We start from the raw sequence: 21,294 nt of genomic DNA, 5'->3' as shown, positions 1-21,294 counted from the left end.
AACTCTTGATACTTCTTGTCGCCTTTGAAATTGTCTTTTGTAGCATTTACCATTTATACAGTTTCACAGGCATCTGTTGGAATGTTGGTGTCAACAAACCCATTATTATTATCATAATTAGTTGGAATGCTGGTGCCGGCAAACCCAGTATTATTAACATAATTAGTTGGAATGTTGGTGTCGGCTTCTCCAAGTTTTATCCAAGTAGTATAATTCTTATCAATTCCAAACCTGTACAAGTGATGTTCTACCTCGTCTACACTAAGAGATACGTGGTTCACACACTTAACACATGGACATGAAACATAAATTGGTGGTGATGTCTCCTTGCAATTACGAACTACAAAATGTAGAAATGCCTTATCACCATCTCTATATGATTTACTGCACCTGTCGCCTACTGACATCCAAAACTTATCCATCTTCCAAGAATTTTTTTATTATCTGTGTCATCAACGATATATATATATATATATATATATATATATATATATACTAATTAACGCCAATAAATGTAACTGACTAAAAGCAAAAATATTTGGTACTCACCTGAGATTAATGAAGCTGTTTGGTAGGATTGAGATTGATGAGAGTTCAATAAATACACTAGCAGATCATTTATTAGGGTTTGGTGAGATTGTGAGATTTTATTTGGTCAATACTAATTGATTTGTGAGTCTTCTAGAAGATAACTCAATTAATTGGCGGGTAAAAATGAAAATTTTAAACTTCTAAATTTCGTTATATAAATATTAGAAGAGGTTCTATTACGTTCTCAGGGTGTAGCTCAAACGGTTGAGGCGCTTGTGATTAAACATAGATTGCAAATATCGCGGGTTCGAAACTCAGGAGGGACATATTTTTATTGATTTTTGATAATAACCTCTTTTTAATGAAATATTATAATAACCTCTTTTTAATGAAGTAAATACACTGTGATTTTGGAAACACTCAAACTAAACTACGGAAACACTCAAACTAAACTACTCATTAAGCCTTTAATTGCGTTCAGAAACATAAAAATACATCATAATAGCTGGTCTAAAATCATAACAAAGTTTCTTAGCTTTTAATTACAAAATTAATTAAAAGCCCTAAAAACAACAATAAGCAAATAAAATACAATAACTTCACTTTTTTTTCTGATTCAATCCTTGAAGCTACACTCCTTGCAAGTTGATCCTCTAATGACTTATTTTCCCTTATCAAGATAGGAATTATGTCTGTACATCTTGTGCACATATCAGATCTTGTGGACGAAGCACAATCAGACCATATAAAGAAATCACATTTTTTGCCCTAAAAGTTGAAAAAATATAGGGTTTATGGTCAACAATTGTAACCTGAGATGAATTCCAACTTTATTTGCAATTTCACTAACCTAAGATGCACAATTGTAGAACCTCCGACCTGGATTTTTGGTGGTGCTTGATGTTCTTTGAATGGCTTCAACTCCACAAAAACAATAAACCTGAGATCGATTGCTTCTGTTACTGGATGTGGTGGTCCTCGATGAGTTTTCTTCCATGGTGAAAAAGGAGTTTTTATTGAAAAAAAAACTAGATATATAAGTGTATATATATATAGGAGGGTTTAGAAAGGAGTTGTTGTACACATGCTTTTTATTACCGTTTTAGGATATTTATATATTTCTTTGTACAGTAGCGGGTTGCAAGCATAACAGACTCTTTTGAACAATTATATTACATATTTTAACCAAATTGATTACATGCATTTTTAACAAAGAAAGATGAGAACCATTAATCCATATTTACCATTCATCAAAAGATGCATCACAAAAATTACCCTTAATTACAATATATAAAACATGTTAAGAAAGCATTTTAAGATAATATATATTTATCATTCATCAAAAGATGTCATACAAAAAGTACCATTAATTACAATTAATACATCATAAAAAAACCAAGACCAGCAAAGCTAACACCACCATCACTCCGCCTTGTCCACAGTCTCCGCCCCCATCTCCTTAAAACTCATGTTGGTTGACACCGTAGTTATTAACTACGGTGTCAACCAGGGTCTCACACACTGAGTCGTAGCATTCAGACTGTTGTTGCTGATAATCAGCAACCATTGCTCGAAACTCAATGTCGTCTTCCCACAACATGAGGTTATAACAGGATTGGAAGGTGTTTGTTTTTTCGGCGGCGAGTGTAGCCCTAATTGCTTCGACTTTCTTCAACAGAGAGTCATCTTTGTCTTTCTGAAAATCCATCGTTTTTTTCACGATGGCCTTCACGGTTTTCTCTGAAGAATTCATTTTTATTATCTTTCTGAAACTGTTAGTGTGATTGAATAACCAAACTTAATGTAGTTAAGTTTGATTTGTAGTAAGATATAGTAAGATCTAGTAAGATATAACTTAACTTTAATGTAGGCTATCATTACCATAATATTTTTCTTGGCATTTTTGACAGGTGACGTATAATTGTGATCAGTTAATCTGACAGGTGATATAAATGCAAGTAATCTCTAGATTAAACAAAAACACATGAGACAAATTGTTGCGTTTCCCAAGCGCGCGACACCCTTTTGTTTTTTTATTACAGTTACTGTTCGTCTGTGAGCATTTTGTTTATATATACCTACATAATTTTAAATTATTATTTTTAGTTAATAATGGATTGCTCGTCATCATCATCATCATCATCATCATCATCATCATCATCCAGATCCTACAAGGCTGCCCTAAGAAGGCGAATTGAGGCTCAAATCGAGGTAGATAAAGCTTGTCGGGAAACTCTTACTGAAGAATTTGTAAAGACTAGCAACAGCTTGGATGCCAGGGATTTCATTACAAAAGTTCTTACTCGGATGCCCGCTAGTTGTATCCGAGATCTTGCTGTTTTGTTTATGGTTGATGTAGGACAGAGAGAGCTCGAAGAGTTAAAACTTTTGGGCAAGGCAATTCTTGAACTGAATTTCTCAATAGAATTGAAGTTGAAGTTTCTTATGTCACTCAGAGATTAGTATGTGATGGTGTTTCATGGTGTGTTTTTATGTGTGTCACTCAGAGATTAGTAGTAATAAAATTTGTATGTTTGTGATGGTGTGTTTGTATGTGTGTTTTGGTAATAATAAAATTTGTTGGTTATGTGTTAAAACATTGATTCAACATTTAACTATTATCTTAAAGTGGTAATGTACATAGCATAACATAACAAGTATCATAAAGTACATAGCAGTCAGTTTTGAAATCATTCAAATTTGTTGTTGCCTTTTGTTAAGTTCAGCAATCAACTCTTCTCCGGTTAAACGAGTGTCGTCATTTTCATGGAATAGCAGTGCTTTCTTGATAAGAGTATTTCTGTGTTGATTTGTATCCGAGAGGAGGATTTTGCACAAATACTTTAACCCTTTTAGCTTTCTTTGTTGTTCAGGGCCTTTCGTTTGGAGATTACACCGCCATGGTCTCTTCCCATTATATTTCTCCATGTGTCTCATAGCAAAAATACCACAATCTATTCCATTACTTTTTGTTCTCCATCTCATCTTCAATCTATTGATTGTTGCTACTTGGATTTGCTGAGTAATGGGGTGTTTGATTATTTTAAGATACATGCAAAAGACGTTTCTCTACACAAAATAGAAAGCAATTTAAGTATTTTGACAATTTTTATAACAGGTATATATGTTTTTTGGGTTAAAGGTATATATGTTTACCAGTATATCAGGAGTCTTTTCGTATCTTTCTTAAAAATTCTCTCTAATTGCTTTTGATTTGTCTTCTAAGCTTTTAAACTTTGCATCAGCTGGTATTTCTTGGTTTGCACTGTTGTCAAGTAAGTCTATCACTCATGTTTGAAGATTGAAGGCAACCACAACGAAATGATCGTGTTGTAGAATTGGCACGAGCACTATAGCAACCTCCTTGAGTGATAGAATTCCAGTCCTTGCCATTTCTCTTTCGATGTTGTCTGAAAACACATCCAGTCTTTCTTTGTCTGTGAAACCCTTTGACTCAGAACAATGGTCACTTGTCTGTATAATAATTAAAATGCAGATGATTAAAGCGTTTATTCAGCGTTTTCTAATAGTACAAACAAAATAGATTAATTTGTACCAGCAAATTGCTTGAAGCAAAGAATATGAACGGTGATGCTGCAGATTTTTTCTTTTCTTCATGGTTCATTAATTCACTGAATGCATCCATTGCATTGGCTCCGATATAAATTCTATGAGAGAAGCTTTCAAAGACCACCTTGAAGTTTTCTGTGTGAGTGGACTTGTAGACCTCCTCCCAAATGTCTCCAAGACAAAAAAAATATATACTCTGAAAGTATTTCTTCATCTTCTGTGACACTAGCGGATGTGTCAACCTCTCTCAGAAGATATGGAGAGTTCAGGCTATCACTTGTTGACAATCCGGTGTCAACTGTTAAACATAAAACAACTCACATTAAATTTGACTGAAAATAATTGTAACTATAAGTAAATACCTTATTTCCCCTTTTGGTTTTTATTTATAATTACATACCCACTTTTGCCCACCTAACCACTGTATTAACAACTTTATCAATATCTGCGCACGAGACATTGTTTTCTTGACCTGCATCACCTGCATCATTTTTTATGACAGCCAAAGATGTAATATGTTCAACTGTGATTATAATTAAGCTGGTATATAATTAAGCTGGTACATATATGATATACCTTTCTGAGCAGCCACTAGACCACCAACACCAACATCTGAATCAACTGCACAACACAGATGTAATAAGTTTAAAAGAACATCATAAGTGTTTTAAGAGCGTTTTAATTATACTAATAATTAATTTAACCTAAATACCTTTTAGAGCAGCCACTGGACCACCAACACCAACATCTGAATCTTGTGTTTTAGGGACCACATTGTTAGTGAATCTGTTTTCCCATTCACAACATCTAGCAAAGATATTCTCATTTGATGGATGTCTATCCTTTCCTTGACAGACCAACTCGTTGATCTCGGAGCAAATTTTATCAAATTTCTTCAACTTGTTATCCATTGCTTTATTCCAAGACTGTAAAAAGAAAATATAGTTTGGGTTAATTCAAAAACATTTTCAATTTATCCCAGCCAGTTGTAATAGAGTTAAATAATAGTCAACAAGCACGATAGGCATTTGCAAACTTAAAGGTGAATAATCGCTTACATAATCACCAAATCTTGTTCATCTGTTTGATCGGCATTATCTGTTTCAGATGCACTTTGACCATCTGTTTTTTAATTACATATAATGTTGTATTACATAAAATGCATGTAGAGATAAGAGATATGAGAGTTTTTTACAAGAAAATAACAAGTTTAATACCATGTTCTTGTTTCTCCTCAGCTGCAGTGTTTTCTTCAACTCCAGGCTTACCGGCAGCACTAACCGTCACAGCAGCAGTAGCAGCAGCAGCCGCAGCAGCAGTCTCATCAAGTCTCTTCCCGGCAGCACTAACTGTCAAAGAAGCAGTATCAGCATCAGCAGTCTCATCAAGTCCCTTCCCGGTAGCACTAACGGTCACAGCAGCAGGAGCAGCAGCAGCCGCATCAATCCCTTTCCCGTCAACACTAAACGTCACAGCAGCAGCAACAGCAACCTCAGTAGCATCTTCTTCTAAGGGAGGACCATAATTCTCCAAGTATTTTTCCATCTTATTAAGATTAGTTGTTGTTATGTAGTTGACTACAGGCGTTGTGACGGGAGTCCCAAATGGACCATATTTTTTCTGGTATTCATGCGTGTAAAGCATCACAAGGAAGGTGATCAGACCGTTGTATTGAACGTTAATACCTCTCCATTCTTCCTTTTTCGTTTACAAGTTTTCAATAACATAGCTGCACCAGTCCATATTTGGAATATCGGAGGTTTTATCAATTGCGGCGATGAATCGTTGATTGACTGTTGTTGATTTTGTCACAAATCCTATACATGTGTTGACCAACACAAGGAAACTAATCTTAAACAGTTCACCAAATCCTTGATCCGCGGCCAGTTTGTCTTTCACATGCTTTATACTTATTCTTGCATTTTTCGGGAATTGAGATTTGAACAAATCTGTAGTAACATCTTCCCCCAATCTTGGTCTATTCTTGCCTAAAACAGGAATCTTACCCATTGGTATCCCCAACACTTCATGTACTTTTTGTGGTGTTATCTTAATAACACCGCTCCCAATGTTCAATTCATTTAAACGGTTATTATAGTTCATGAGCAACCAATATCCCAAAGTTGTTGGAGTTTGGGTTACTTGAAGTCTTAACATTGACCCGAAACCCATTTCTTCTACACAAGTTTTTTGGGCAATGGTCATTGCCTTCACTGCATCAACAATATGAATACGTGCACACCTATTCATCAATTTTTTGTCTACAAATTCAACAAAAGGTTGTCCCCTCTCGGCTGGCTTCTTTTCTTTAACGGCTCTCTTTTGTGGACGCTGAAAGTCCAGGCCAGAGGTGCTGGGTTCCACCTGTTTCCGCTTTGACAACAACCTGTCGATTTTTGTGTCAAGGTCTGAATCAGAGTCTGCTTCCACATCATGTTTTGTTTTCCCCACCGGAGCAACTTTTTTAGTCTTCCTTTTATCAGTCTTGGTTTTTTTCAACAACTGTATCACATACATACAATAAAACACGGGGGTAGGGGATAACAACACGAATCACAAGGAAACAGAAAACTCTTATAAAACATCACAGTGATAAATTCTCATACCAAAGCCATAACACGCTAATCATATGCATATAACATGCTCTAATATTATACATAGATTTAAAAAAACAAGGATATGTATTACAACAACAACAACACGCTTATCAAACGTATTATTACATAAGAAGATTCAAACAAATGCTTACATTTTAAGATTAAGTAAACCTAAAATGCTAAAAAAAAATCATAAAGTAACACATGTTCCATCTTCATTCTGAGACCTATCGTGCTTCTGCTTCGTCCTTGGTTCTGTTCCAGAAGTAGATGAGTTAGGGTTCTTCATTTTGGTTCCGTTCCAGAAGTAGATGAGTTAGGGTTCTGAGACCTATCGTGCTTGTACTTGTGCTTGTGCTTCACTGTAGAAACGAATCGTCGACGGTTCCAGAAGTAGATGAGTTACGTGGGTAGTTATTTGACACTTTTAAGAAGGCGCGTGCTTTTAAATTTTAATCGTACGGTAGTTATTTGACCCTTATAAAGAAGGCGTGTGCAAAATATATATATATATATATAATATTAGTGGGTGGTGGTGGGTTCAGGTGGTCATGATGGTGGTGGACGGTAGCGGAGGTGCGGTGGTTCGTGGTGGCGGATGTGTGGTGGTGGGTGGTGGTGGTGGGCAGTGGTTGGTGGTGGCGGAGGTCGGTGGTGGTGGTGGTGGGTGGTGGTGGTGGGCAGTGGTTGGTGGTGGCGGAGGTCGGTGGTGGTGGTGGTGGTTGTGGTGGTGGTGGGTGGTGGTGGGTGGTGGTGGTGGTGGTGGGTAGTGGGTGGTGGTGGTGGATGGGTATAAATAAATGTATATATATTTATATATAATATTAGTGGGTGGTGGTGGTGTGGTGGGTGGTTGTGGAGTGTGGTTAGTGGTTGGTGCTGGGGGTCGTTGTGGCGAATGTGGGCGGTGGTGTGTAGTATGATTGCGGATATGTAATACATGAGACAATGACGGTGCTATCCCGTATGATGACCATGATGATTGGCCCAATTATGACGAGAGGATGCTAATATAACTACCTGGGTTGGTGGTGGTTATCATATTGATGTTGCTAACCTATATATACGGTTTGCTTACACCAACCCATACGATGGCGAATGTAGCTCGTACGACGAGCATGACGTCTATGATGATGATCACACATATATATGATGAGGGCCAATTATATGTACCTATATGACAATACGCCACACAGGCGCGCGCACGCACACACACACACATATGTTGATGATAATGGTGACACCAATGTTTAATGACATGTAACCCGTATGATCGACGACGACCATGATAACGTATGCGATGGTCATACTAGTGGTAGCATGTACGACTAATGATGTCGTTTGATGACGACGACAATTCATAAGATGGTGCCGACAGTGATCGCTACTATTGGGCGTTTTGTTTATGATAACCCATACGATGTTGACTACATCTCGTACATGGCAATCGGATGATGATGATGATGATGATGCTGATGATGATGATGATAGAGATGTGTGACGATGATGACGACACTGATAGCGAGATATATGTTTGAGCCCTTATGATCAACGCCGACTACGATAGCCTATACAATGACCACGTTGATTATCCGCACGTCTGATGAAGATGCCGTTTCCTGGTGATGGTGATCAATGATTATGATGATGATAACCACTATAATACATGATAACGATGATAACTTTATGATGTTGATCATCATCATAACACATATGGTGATGATGATAACCTAGAAGATGATAATGATACAAAACTACATATTTGAAATGATAACACTAGAATGTTATGAGCCTCTCTATTACGAAGTTGTAAATCTTATCCAGAAAATCTTACTAACGGTTAAGATATTACTTCAATAAAATGGATAAAATTTTAAATTTATTTAAAAAATACGATTTATTAAACGAACTCCTCTTTTAACGAAATTTAATACCGGAATGTTAGTAAAAAAAACTAAAAGTAAATGCTTTTATACTATTTTTAAAAAGTTATAAAACAAAAAACCAAAATATATAAATAATTAAATGTGTAGAAATAAATAAAACCAAAATTCAAAACCCTTTTAACTTCAAAACCCTAAATCGACTTCTACTTCGCTTTACTGTAATTCGAAGACATCGCTTATCGAGTTAAGAACATAAAAATTTAACGTCTCAATAATGGAGTTAAGTTCCTGGTAGATATCGACAGCGATTCCATGAGTAGGATGGTATGTTAATATTGTTATCTGGTTAATTTTTTTTATGAAACATTTTACAGTTTTGCAACAAATACATTCTAAGAGCATTTTTTGTGTTACTTATAGCTCATTCCTAAAGCTGTTCAACCAATGTTTGCTGACATGAAATCGATTACCGGCTGTTGTTTGATTTACGATCAATGTGGTAGAACGTTTTATGTTGTTATAATCAAAGTACTTGATGACTTTTATTTTGGAACCGGTTGGACTGAATTAATCAGAGAATGTTGTATAGAAGCTGGAACATATGTTGTTTTTGAGATTAAACCAAGATCTATGTTGAATATGTTTACTTTCAAAAGAAACATAAATGATCAATCCGGTACTATGATATGTATTCCAGTCAGAAACCGACACGTCCATTACTTGGTAAGTTTTAATTTCTGTTTTTAATGATTGTTTCCAAATTCAAATGTCCTTTAATTAACATGTTTAATAGGATTTCCCTGAGTGGTACGTGACTCAAGAATTTGGTGACAATTACATGACTTCCCTTTTCGAGCTTATTGCTCCAGATAGATATATGTTTAAAGTTTCATGTCTTAGGGATGGAATAGGTTGTAGGCTAGAGGATGGATGGAATGAGGTTTTTAAACAAACCAACGTGAAAGGTGGCTCGTTTGTTGTGTTTGAAATCATATCAGATAAGACATTTCATATTAATGTCTTTCATGAAGATGGCATAGAATTTATCCTTCCTGGTCCAAATCAGCTGTTTCTCAACTATCAATCAAGCAATCAAGGTAGTTCCTCCCAAAACCCAATTCATCTTGATGAGCAAAATGATGACTCTAAAATCGTCTTCCACATGAACGTCACCAAGAAATTGGTAAATTGAATTTTTAAATTTCTTTTTTATTTACAAGTATATTTGAAATTTGCTTTTCACAACGTATTCCGCGTCACATTGCCACCAAGATTGATGCCTATGATGGAATGCCAATCACTTTGGTCAATCCCGAAGGTCGTAAAAAGAAAATGAGACTTGGTGAACTGTCGGACCTGAACTTCAGATATCAGTTACCAAAATGGAAAAATTTCAAGGTGGAAAATGAAATACAGATTGGTGATAAGTGCAGATTTGAATATGACTTCAATGAAGCTACTTTGTTAGTTTCAAAAGTTGATTAGTGATTTGGTGATGTTTGGAACATTTTGGAAATATTTGGTGATGTGTTTAGTGATTTTTGGAACATTTTTGATTTGGTCACTTTGTGTAATATTTGTATGGTTGTATTGTTACACTTTTTAGTTTATTGTGTTGAATGTTGGTTGGTTAATTAGCTTTTAAATGCTTTAATTTTATAGTTTCTTGTATCATCTATTTTTTTATTCACTCTTATTTTTGTTTCATGGAATGTATTGTAATGGTGCCTTTTGTATGAAAACTTTTAATGAATGGTAATTATGGTTAAATCTAAAAATAAAACAAAAAACACTTTGTTAAAAAACACTATTACGCTTGTCACGTGCTAATGTACATAAACATATATAAATATCCTAATACGCAATACACGCTTATCCAACCATCTTCTGGCAAAGTGCCTATTTTCAGCCACAGGTTCTCTGCCTTAAAAACTATGCCAATAATTAATTAAAAGGGAGGCAAAACTCAAAAAACTCCAAAATATTGGCTCCAAATATTCAAAAACTCCAAATTACATTTAACACTCCAAAAATCAAGTTACACTCCAAATTATTAAAAATTTTCCACTCCACAAATCAGCCAAATTATTAAAAAAACAATCGAATATGAAGCTTATAGATGAAAGAATCGAAGAAGAACGCTACTCCGATGAGGAAGCCAACTACGACGACGACGCTCAATCAGACAACACTGAAGGCTACTCCAGCGAGGAAGCCAACGATGACGACGGTCAACCAGACGATGGTTATCGAACCCCTCAACAGTTTGGAGGCTATTGAACCCCTCAACAGTTTTGCTACTACGAAAAAACCTACAAGGGGGTTGAAGAGGTTACCTAAGCTGCGTACCTAATATGCAAACTCTAGTGGTGTCAAACTGGCAGTGGAGTTTGATAATCTGGGTAGGTTCACTGGCCAAAACAGATCAAAGTTTGCAAGTTTTTTAGGGGATGTTGTAAGGTAAATAGTTGGCTTAAGACATTTAAGTTGGAGGGAGGTCACAAAGGAGCTTAGAGATAAACTGTAGGAACAAATAACGGTTATTCTTTATTTCTATTTGTGCATTTTATATTTTGAGATGTAATTTACCTTTACTATATTATATTATGCAGAAATATTTGGAGATTGAGGCTTGTCGCAGGCCTTCAGTGATGAATCGGCTCAGACACCTTCTTCAGGATTTCAGAAGAAAAATGTATGCCAAATACATTATGCCGAACATCGGTAAACCTCTGAAGCTGAAGGCGATACCCAAGGGACACAGGACGATGATCAGGCAAGAAGACTGGGATCACTTCGTTGAGTACACAGAATCAGATAAGTTTCAGGTATAAATCCTCTACTCTGCAAACGTAGATTGATCGACTATATATGGTTTATGTTTTCTGTTTAAATATAATGAAATGATTATAATGTGTGGTTGAAGAAAAAATCGGCTTCATCAAAGGGAGCTCGAGCAAAGAATGTTTTGATCATCACATGGGACGAAGGGGTTATACCTACCTTCGAGAGAAACTGGTAATCACTGTCAGCTGCTTTCTCTCTAGTTCAATGATTTGTTGGTTATGTGTCTAACGCATGACCATCAGCTGCTTTCTCTTGAATATTTTACAAGGTCAAAAAGAAGGAAATTGGACAGGATGAGATCCCCGGCCGTGTATTAATGTGGACGAAAGGAAGGGAGGACAAAGATGGTGCATACAAGAATGCTGTTGTTGAAGGCGTGGAAACCAAATTAGTATGTTTTAGTATTAAACTTTTTAAATCATGTTAAAGTCAATTCATTGCCTTATATTGGTGTCAAAAAAACTTGAGTCTGTATAACTTGTCTCAACATTTTATGTAGATACATAAGCGTGTTACAAGTGTATTAGAACATTTGTTTTCTTGCAGGTTGAGCATGAGGAGCAGATCGCCTCCGGAGCCCTGGCACTTCAACCGTGCACAGATGCCGTCACCTTAGTGCTTGGCAAAGATAAAGGTGGGTTTTTAAAAGGGATTGGGTACGGATTGACAACAGGTAAATATTGGGGTGTGAGTCAGGTAAAAGGCTCGTTTAAGCAACGGATTGCCCAACTTGAGCATGAGGCGGTGCAGAGAGATGTAGTGGTGAACATGTTGACGTCTCTGCTTGAATCCACGAATGCTATGCTAGCAAGCCGTGAGAAGGAACGGTTAGCATTTGAGGCCAGGTTCAGACATCTCGAAGGATTGTTGCCGGAAATGTCGACAAGTCAAGTAAGTGACGTATGCTACATATTAATTAATGCATTCGACATACAATATTGGCACTGTTTTTGTCACAATTTGTAGGTAAATCCTGTTCCCAACCAGGTTGGTTCTAACCAAAGTACTAGTGTTGTGGCGCAAAATAAAATACCAGGACCAGTAAGTATCTGACAGATTCTTTGTTTTTTACAACTTTTCATGTGATTTTTCATTTTCCATAACCTAATAAATTGATTTGTAGGTCAGTTCTGTGGGAAACATCTTAACCTTAGGTGAGGCTGTGCAACAAGAATCCGCTTCTCAGGTAACCATTTGACAGTTTGATTGATTTGTTTTAATAATTAACTTTCCATGTGAGTGTGCTGATTTTGCGTAAGTTAATTGTAGCCCAAGTCTGCGGATAAAATAGTTGTCGAAACGCTACCCGCTCCCCATATCGCAACATCAGTAAGTATTTGACAATTTCAGTACTTTTTATAATTCGTTTCCAATGTGAGTGTGCTCATTTTCTATTACCGAATTGCAGGACAAGTCTGTGGAAAAAGTGTTGACCAAACGGTACCCGCTGCCCATATCGCGACATCAATAAGTATTTGACAATTTCAGTACTTTTTATAATTTGTTTCCAATGTGAGTGCTCATTTTCTATTTACCGAATTGCAGGCCAAGTATGTGGAAAACAGTGTTGACCAAACGGTAGTCGATCCCCATAGCGCGACATCAGTAAGTATTTGGCAGTTTCAGTTTTTATATTTTATAACCTAATAAGTCCAAACAATCCCAATTTTTGTTATATTACCAATGAAGCCTGTAGAGAACAATGTTGACCAACAATCAATACAACTACACCACACTCCGGATAGTAACGGCTCGAAAAAACCATCAGTAAGTATCTGGCAACTTCAGTTTTTCCTTTAATTGTTGATTGATTCATTGAATGGTTTTTAGGTAAAACGGAGAAGCCGTAAAAGAAAAGTTGATGTATCTACGGATGAAGCTTCCCAACCTGTTGAAATAAAGGTATGTGCTGCACGAAACATTGTTAATTTCCCACCAACATGGGTATATACTTATATATTGACTTCAACTATGCCATCTTAATTTCACATGCTGGTTTATAGGTGTATGAGTGTCGTTTGTGTGTGCATGACAAGCGTAACAAGGTGGCAAATGGCAAAGTTTATTGGTCACCGGTTCCACAAAAGTTGCATGGAAAAGCAATCCCGGAGGGTTGCTATAAAGTTAGTATTGATGGAGCCATAAAGGAACAAGCAATTATTCCATATGAGGCAGGTGAAATTACGACTGTTGGCAACGCAATTGGTACTTTCATTGCTTGGCAAGAACACCTAATCGTATGTGACGAGGAGGTTTGTTCCCTTTTAACTTAACCAAACAAATATCTATGTCCTTTTTGATTTAGTTTAAAAAATGAACACTTGTGTTCGTTTATGTTCGTTTGTTTATAATCTAAACTAACGTAATTGAACAAAGATAAACGAACTTCCCGCCGAAAGGTTCACGAACAGTTAAACGAACGTTCGGTATGTATGTATGCATACTATTTTGTTCTATTCGATTACAAAATACGACATTAATTATACATATTTGTTTTTCATATTATGTTGTTCCAGCTACCACCACTACCGTCCTCAAAAGAACCAGACAGAGCTGGCAAGAAGGCAAAGGCAAAGTACACAACGATAGACCGGGTGACCAAACAGAAGACAAGGAGCAGTGCCAAGAAAACCGACGCCTAAGCTAGTATATAGGTAGTCGTTATTTCTGTATTTTGTAAGATATTTTGCATATACATTTGCAGTGAATATTATTGTTAATATAATAATTTTGTTTTGTTGCTTATAGCTGTTTTATATTACTGCACAAAAAATAAAAATAATTATATATTGCCTAATTACACACAATTTGGCCACATAGAACACATTAAATAGGTATGGCCAAAAGTAAGACAATAGCCACACCTGAAATTACAAAAATTAAAGTCTATAAATGACCATTAGCCACAACATAAACATTTTTGTGAGACGAAAAGTTTGACAATAGCCACACTTTATATTACAAAATCATTATGTGTGACAAACGGTAAAGACAATGGCCACACCACAAACTACAAAAGAGTGTTTGAGTGGCAACTTCACAGTTTTAGCCACATTAACAACAACCTCCAATGTCTATATGATATTATTAGCCACACAGTACCTAACTATGTGTGACGAAAAGTTTGACAATAGCCAAACTTTAAATTACGAAAAGCATTATGTGTGACAAACGGTAAGACAATGGCCACACCACAAATTACAAAAGAGTGTTTGAGTGGCAACTTCACAGTTTTAGCCACATTGACAACAACCTCCAATGGCTAAAAATGATATTAGTAGCCACACAGTACCTCACTATGTGTGACGAAAAGTTTGACAATAGCCACACTTTAAATTACTAAAAGCATTATGTGTGACAAACGGTAAGACAATGGCCACACCACAAACTACAAAAGAGTTTTTGACTAGCAAGTTCACCTTTTTAGCCACATTGAGAACACCCTCCAGTGTCTATATGATATTTTTAGCCACACAGTACCTCACTATGTGTGACGAATGGTTTGACAATAGCCACACTTTAAATTAGGAAAAGCATTATGTGTGACAAACGGTAAGAAAATGGCCACACCACAAACTACAAAAGAGTTTTTGACTAGCAAGTTCACATTTTTAGCCACATTTACAATAATCTCCAGTGTCTATAAGATATGATTAGCCACTTAGAATTTCAATACGAGTGACGAAAAGTTTTACAATAGCCACACTTTATATTAGGAAAAACATTTTGTGTGACAAACGGTAAGACAATGGCCACACAATAATCTACAAAGGAGATTTTGAGTGGCAAGTAAACATATTTAGCCACTTTGTATGTAATATCTTGTGTCTATATCATACAATTAGCCACGCTATTATTAAATTTAAGTGGCCATTTCTTTGCTATATTCACACTGTATAGATCACAATGTAAGCTTAACACAAACCTATTGGCCACATTAATATAAAATTTATGTGGCTGAAACATAAATTCATGTGGCTATATAGATGAAATGGTCACTCATTGGACATTGATATGTGGCCATTTTCTACCATTTAGCCACACTTATAGGAGAGGATTCTTGATGGCCAACAACTAATGTATGTACCCTTTAGCCACACTTATTACCACATAAGACCACTAAAAACTGTGTGTGGCCATATCATACCCACGGTGTCGCGACCTTTGGCCACATATGACCTGAACCAAATGTGTGTGGCTAAAGGCCTACGGCCACACTTTTTTCGTGTGTCTGAAGGTCAATATTCACGTAGTGTTATGTCTTTATTATTATTGTTATTTAGGGATTATCTTGTTTAGTTTTTTAAATTAGTTTTATATTTATCTTGTTTAGAAGTTTGATAGGGTTAAGTTTTATTTCCTTGTTTGAGTCGGTTTGGGTTTCCTCACCTATATAGGAGATTTATGTTTAATGAAAAATATTGTCGTTCTTTGAGTAATCCGCCTTGGTTGTTCTTGGTTGCCATATTCCAACATTGTGGTATCAGAGCAATCCAGGTTGTGATTCAAGCACTTCATTCTTTAATCAATAACATGGCCAGAAGAGATTCAATTTCCGCGATCCCTATCCCAGTGTTCAAAGGGGATGGATATGATTTTTGGCAGATACGCATGAAGACCATCTTAATTTCTCAAGATTTATGGAAGTATGTTGAAACAGGCTTTGATGGAGTGATGATGACCATGACCGATTAAGGGAAAATCGGAAGAAGGATGCTAAGGCTCTGGCTATTATTCAGCAAGGGGTCCATGATGAGGTGTTTTCTAGAATTGCTGCTGCAACCCAATCGAAAAAGGCATGGAATCTACTCAAGAACGAGTACCAAGGTGACACCAAAATGAAGATTAGTAAAGACTTCAAGGTCTTCGTCGGGAATTCGAGACGAGTCAGATGAAAGAAGGAGAACAGGTTGCAGATTACCTATCAAAAGTTATGAAGATTATTAATCAACAACGGGCGTATGGTGATGATGTTACTGATCAAACGGTGGTCGAAAAACGTGGTGTTAACCGTGGTCATGTTAGAGGTAGAGGACGAGTTTTTGGCAGAGGAAGAGAAGGCGTGCAATGTTACAATTGCAATCGTTTTGGTCATGTTAGATCGGAGTGTTGGAGTGAACCTCAAGCAAACGCTGCCCTAGAAGGAGAAGATGGTGATAATGAGGGACGACTCTTCATGGCGGTTTCTGGTTGCTATGAACAAAGTGAGGCTTTCATGGCAAATAATAATGAAGGTACATCCACGAGTAATGTATGGTTATTGGACAGTGGATGCTCAAATCACATGACGGGTCAAAAGAAATTATTTAAAACCCTAGATGATACTGAAAAGGTAAGGGTTAAAATGGGTAATGGAAAAGGAATACAGGTGGAAGGTCAAGGTGATGTAAAAGTTAAAGTCATCACTGGAAAAAATATAGGACCATTGAAGGGGTTCAATTTTCTCCAAACCTAAACTTTAATCTCCTTAGTGTGGGACAATTGATGAGGAATGGTAACTCAATATTGTTTGACAATGGAGTATGCACTATCACAAACAAACGAAGTGGAGAAGTCACTATAAGGTGCCCATTGCAAACAATAATACTTTTCCTCTTGACATCACACAGGTACAATCTTTACTAGCTTCTGTTGATGATCAAGATTCCTTACTATGGCACCTTAGGTATGGGCATCTCAATGGACAAAGTCTAAAGGTACTACGAGATAAAGGTATGGTAAAAGGGTTACCGACAATACAAAATTGGAGTTCGGTGTGCGAAGGGTGTGTTTTTGGAAAACAAACCAGACAAGAGTTTCCTCATAATGCATCGAGGGCAACTCATATCATGCAGCTGATACACACTGATGTTGTTGGACCAATGCCGGTACCATCGTTAGGAGGCAGTAGATATTTCGTGTTATTTACCGACGATTATAGTCGAATGATTTGGGTATATTTTCTAAGGGAGAAATCAGAAGTGTTCGGAAAGTTTAAAATTCTCAAGGCTAAGATTGAAAACGAGACGGAGGGAAGATAAAAGCCATACGATCGGATAATGGTGGAGAGTTTTGCTCAAAAGAATTCAACATGTTTTGCGATAATGAAGGAATTCGACATAATCTCACTGCCCCATACACACCACAGCAAAAGGGTGGGTCAGAAAGAAAGAGTGTACGAGATGGCTATGAGTATGTTGCATGGAAAGGGTCTAAGCAAACAATTTTGGGGAGAAGCAGTAGCCACGGCTGTGTATCAAAGGAACCTATCACTAACTAAGGCTGTTAGTGAGTAAACTCCATATGAGGTGTACTACGGGACGAAGCCCTCAGTGCATCATCTAAAGGTGTTCGGATGTGTGGCTTATGCGTTAACACATGTACAAACAAAGAAGAAAGCTAGACCCTAAATCAGTTAAGTGCATATTCGTTGGATATGCTCCCAACAGCCAAGGCGTATAGGCTGTATGACCCAAGTAAGAGGACCGTAATTACCAGTCGAGACGTTGTATTCGAGGAGATGGCGGAATGGCATGCAATCAAGAATAAAAGACATGTTTTACCAGCAGAGTTTGTACAACCAGAACTAATAACTATCGATAATGATCATGAAAGTACTGGTGGGTCAGAAGATGATCATGCAAGAAGTATCGAGAATAATAGTGGGCCAGAAGATGATCATGCAACTGATGAGGAAGAAATTTTAGATACGGCTGCAAATAATCCAGAAACAAGGAAGAGTAGCAGAACAAAAAGACCATCCACACGTCTAAATGACTATGTTGTAGGGTCTACTAGTAGAAAAACTACTGATGATCAAACGGGTGAACTAAATACATGCCAACTAGCTCTTACTTTATTGGAACCCACTAACTTTAATGAAGCAATTCAACATGAAGAGTGGTTAAAAGCAATGAACGAAGAGTTAAAGTCCTTGGAAAGTTATGAAACCTGGACGTTAACAAGTTTACCAAGTAACAAAAGGCCATTGGGTTGAAGTGGGTTTATAAAATAAAAAGTTGGAGCTGATGGAAAGATTCAGAAGTACAAGGCACGTTTGGTTGCTAAAGGGTATTCGCAAGAGTATGGAATTGACTACGAAGAAACTTTTTCACCTGTAGCCCGGTTCGAAACAATTAGAGTTATACTATCTATTGCAGCTCAGCAAGGCTGGAACGTCCAACAACTTGATGTGAAGTCAGCCTTTCTTAATGCCCCCCCCCCCTTCAAGAAGAGGTATATGTCGTTCAACCCCCCAGGTTTGAGATTGAAGATCAAGAAGAAAAGGTGTACAAATTACACAAGGCATTATATGGTTTAAAGCAAGCCCCGCGTGCGTGGTATGAACGAATTGACAAATATCTACAAGAACAAAGGTACTTCAGAACTCAAAGTGAACCAACTGTGTATGTGAAGAAAGCCAAAAAAGATATTATAATTGTATGTCTATATGTTGATGACATAATTTATACAAGTTCATCGAAGGAATTATTGTTGGAGTTCAAAACCTTGATGCAAAAGGAGTTTGAGATGTCTGATCTAGAAGACTTATCATATTTTCTTGGGTTAGAAGTAATAAAAGGGCTGATGGTATTTTTGTATCACAAAGGAAGTATGCTGGGGATCTGCTAAAAAGGTTTGGAATGAAGAACTGTAAGTCCTCTTTGACTCCTATGAATTGTGGAGAAAAATTTAAAGTTGATGTAGTCGATGAACTAGCTGATGCCCGTGTCTTCAGAAGTCTTGTCGGAGGGTTATTATATCTTTCACATACGAGGCCTGAACTTGCATATGCAGTAAGTTTGATCTCAAGGTACATGCAAAATCCCACAACATGTCATCTAAGTGCAGCAAAACAAATTCTCAGGTATGTAGCTGGGACAATAGATTACGGTTTGTGGTATGAATATGGAATGGAGACAAAGTTGGAAGGGTACACAGATAGTGATTGGGCAAGTTCTGTAGAAGATAGAAAGAGTATCTCAGCGAATGTGTTTTCTTTAGGTTCCGGAGCAGTGTCTTGGAGTTCAAATAAACAACCAATTGTAGCCTTGTCCTCGACCGAAGCCGAATATGTGGTAACAACTGCGGCTGGATGGCTGAGGAAATTGCTAAAATAATTAGGGTATGAACAAGAGGTACCAACCCTTATATTCTGTGATAATCAATCTGCTGTGTTTCTCTCTAAAAATGTTGCATTGCATAACAGAAGCAAACATATAGATATAAAGTATCATTACATAAAGAGTTTGGTTGAAACAAAGCAAGTGGAAATCTTGTCATGCTACACAGAAGATCAAGTGGCAGATGTTCTTACAAAGGCTTTCGGAAGTGAGCAATTTTTCTATCTAAGAAGTTTGCTGGGTGTTAAGAGACTTTGAATTAAGTGGGGGTGTTGAAATATTAATTCAAAGTTTATGTCTTTATTATTATTGTTATTTAGGGATTATCTTGTTTAGTTTTTTAAATTAGTTTTATATTTATCTTGTTTAGAAATTTGATAGGGTTAAGTTTTATTTCCTTGTTTGAGTCGGTTTGGGTTTCCTCTCCTATATAAGGAGATTTATGTTTAATGAAAAATATTGTCGTTCTTTGAGTAATCCGCCTTGGTTGTTCTTGGTTGCCATATTCCAACAACTTTCACCAATGGATTTTCAACAGACTTGTCTATCGATGATACTAGATTGTTTAATAGTGAACAAATAAAATATGTAAGACATGGCTTGTTACGTGGATAAAATTAGGGTCTGATTGTTTTTTCCTTGTCGGTGTGGCCCGGTCACAGTATAACTTGTCACCATAGCATGTCGTTGTGCCTCTTGTTGCCACCGTTGTGATATTATTTGCCATCATTTGCTTGCTCTCATAAAATTTTCTTTCTATTAATTTATTTTTCATAATTAGTTGTTTTTCTTACAAAATTTATTTTGTGTTCATTACGGTCTAAACGTTCGATTTTCTCACTACAAAGGTTACTTGATAGAATATGTTAGTTTGGATTTAATTAATTGTGCTGGTTAAATATCTTTTATTCAAATTATATCTTTAGTCCCAAATTAGTTTTTCATCAAGTGGTAAATAGCACTATGTCAATGGCTTATATAATCGTAAATCAACTAAGGTAGTAGTAATATGCAGCTATTAAGCAACAATGACAATCAATTAGTAACACAAAGCCAACCAATTAATTTAATAAATTCTTCACTTCTTACAAATCAAATATATTGAAAACATATTATAATATCCAAGCAAAAGGAAAAGGACACACCATTTAAGTATGCGAAGCGTAACGACCAAGAGAGACCGAAAGATCAACCGCGATACCAAACAAAAGGATTGACAAACCAAGAAAGTTGATCACATAACTTTCTCTATTGTTTGTGAGCTGCATGAATGTGAACTTCTGCATCAGTCCGGTTAGAGCCACACATATCGCCATGTATAACAACATTCTTCCGCCCAACACGTGCCAATGTGATAGCCTTGTTCTTGTCACCACTGATGCTTTTGGAAATACAAACAAACTGAAACCGAATAGCCACTGCCCAAAATATACAATGTCTTAATTCAAAGATATTTAAGTTCTAACAATATTAATATTCAAACACTTGCACAATTAGTCCTAAAAGTCTCATGTTAAACTTGTCACGTTGGATATAAATCTATAAAATATCAATTATTATAAATAAAAAACAAATAAATGTACCCAGTAAAATCAGACTTATAACAAAGTTATTCGTAGGTTCTGGAAGGACCAGGAAAAGTAGTATATCAAGTTTTGTATCAATCTTTCAAAATATGTGAGTAGTATGATAATATTATTAGCTAATAATCTTGTATATTACCTGCAAGATGAAGAGGCAGAAAGTGCCCATACCAATCCA

At 36.5% G+C, this 21,294-nt stretch overlaps 2 long non-coding RNA genes and 1 pseudogene across 2 annotated transcripts; 2 read left to right on the top strand and 1 right to left on the bottom strand.

The window, feature by feature from the left end:
• The first annotated feature begins 1,222 nt into the window (after positions 1-1,222).
• Positions 1,223-14,382, top strand: LOC143564972 (uncharacterized). The gene is made up of 2 exons (XR_013140977.1): positions 1,223-1,321; positions 13,948-14,382. It is a non-coding gene; the product is annotated as an uncharacterized LOC143564972 (long non-coding RNA).
• Positions 14,383-19,083: 4,701 nt separating this feature from the next.
• Positions 19,084-19,530, top strand: LOC143564976 (secreted RxLR effector protein 161 pseudogene; annotated as a pseudogene).
• Positions 19,531-20,576: 1,046 nt separating this feature from the next.
• On the bottom strand, positions 20,577-21,292 carry LOC143564971 (uncharacterized). The gene is made up of 2 exons (XR_013140976.1): positions 21,256-21,292; positions 20,577-20,951 (listed from the first exon to the last, which is right to left on the bottom strand). It is a non-coding gene; the product is annotated as an uncharacterized LOC143564971 (long non-coding RNA).
• Positions 21,293-21,294: the final 2 nt, after the last annotated feature.

Source organism: Bidens hawaiensis, unplaced genomic scaffold (genome assembly GCF_021521415.1).
Source record: "Bidens hawaiensis isolate Kalapana, Puna unplaced genomic scaffold, B.hawaiensis_p1.1 tig00022192_1, whole genome shotgun sequence".
NCBI classification, from domain to species: Eukaryota; Viridiplantae; Streptophyta; class Magnoliopsida; order Asterales; family Asteraceae; genus Bidens; species Bidens hawaiensis.
Note: the sequence above shows the minus strand (reverse complement) of the source record. Positions and strands in the feature narration are given on the sequence as shown.